Below are 1,793 nucleotides of genomic sequence, written 5' to 3'. Positions count from 1 at the left end.
CACATTTACCATTCTTCCTGAACTTAAACCACACTTTGTAACTGTCGTTCACATTGTATCATGACGTTTGTTTTAATGTTACGAATACACAATTTTCCGGCGACCTGCTGACTTCTTGCTGAACGGGCGTATTTACGCTCCGTTGAACTGTTTGTTGACTGCTGAACCAGTGGGACTAAATATCTGTGTTTGTGTCAACTGTTGAACGTCAAAATAAACCCTTGTGACATTTTTTTAGCCGTGAATAATTTTCCTACCGTGGAATATATCACTCACGCGGAACCATCTGTGAATATTTCCTTTCACAGCCAGTTACTTCGTTTGGATTGGTGTAGTGGATTATTGGATCTACACATTCGTGAGTCCCCATTTGACTATTGATTCTTTTCCTATTGTGATTTTGTGATTTTGTATTGGTTACTTTTGCTTGTTAATTTATCCGAACACGCTGATAAGGTCCTAGTCCGCTACAGGCTATGACAACTCTGATCCATTTGGCCTAGTGGAAATGGTCTCACTCTCCCATAGGAGTTTACGTTGAACATAATATCTGCTGTTGTTATCAACATCTTGGTTCCAAATTCTTTGGTTGCTTTCAGAGGCTCCTACAAGTCTCATGGCAGCTAGGCACCTAAAGGATGTTGCAGCTATACGACTATTAGATTTTTCAGAGGTCTCTACACTGTCTTTTATCGTTAACTTTAGTCCCTTTGTTATCCTCGTTTTTATCTATGGTTTTATTCTATTTTGGTCATGCATCAAAGCTACTTGAACATATTTAAGCCGGTTCCAAAGTTGTTCCACGGCATCAGCTCATTTTTACACCTATTTAAGCCCAGATAAATAATAATTTAAGAACCAAAGGTTCCTACTACGTGGCACCATCCTGCATCCTCACAGTAATATGCCACAGGTGGTGGAATTTTCCTCTGAATTCAAAGACCACTTCCTCAAGCTTCCTCATAGCGTTGTGGTGCATGCGACACTGCCATGGATGTGTAGACATTTCCTACTCCCCCACCCTGCATCCTCACCGCCACAGGTGGTGGAATTTTCCTCTGAATTCAAAGACCACTTCCTCAAGCTTCCTCGTAGCGTTGTGGTGCATGCGACCCTGCAATGGATGTATAGACAGGTGCATCGTCACTCTTCAGTTGAGCGTGCGTTCAAAAGCCTTCATTCGAATTTCTGTGTCACACTGGTAACTGCCAAGTTTTCTCACATTTATTTTACCTGCTTCAGACAGAAACTGTAATTTTGATGTAACTGGTCCATCTTTTTACTTGTTTTCGCCCTGAGCGGGTAGGACGTTTAGTAATTAAAGTCTTCTGACAGCTCACGAGCCACATTTACTGCTGCTGGATTTCCGGATATGTTGCAAATTTGGAAGCACACTTGAGGGATGGAAAAGTTCAGGATGCGCCTTGTGTTGAGGGGCACTTTAATATGTTTCATACTAGAAAAATTGTGCATCCACTACCCCCGGTAGCACCACGGATTGGCTCATGCTGGCGGTTTGGAGCCTGTTCCATAATTCGGCTGTCCCTAAAATGGCATACGATTGTCTGTCTTCAGCCACCAGTTTAGGTCTGTTATGACCATAACACGAATCCCAGGTAACGCTGAGATATATGGATGATAGCGGACTATGGAAAACAGTGCACGATTGTGCAAGGACAACTTTGTGGCCCTCCTGGCCTTCTTAGACATGCAAAGATATCGTCGCTTTTCTGATTACTGCAAGCTTTACACATGCATTTTTTCTCCTTTACAGAGGCCCAACATGATTGGAT

This window comes from Opisthorchis viverrini (assembly GCF_000715545.1).
Source record: "Opisthorchis viverrini unplaced genomic scaffold opera_v5_193, whole genome shotgun sequence".
Classification (NCBI taxonomy): Eukaryota; Metazoa; Platyhelminthes; class Trematoda; order Opisthorchiida; family Opisthorchiidae; genus Opisthorchis; species Opisthorchis viverrini.
This window is presented reverse-complemented; position numbering follows the sequence as displayed.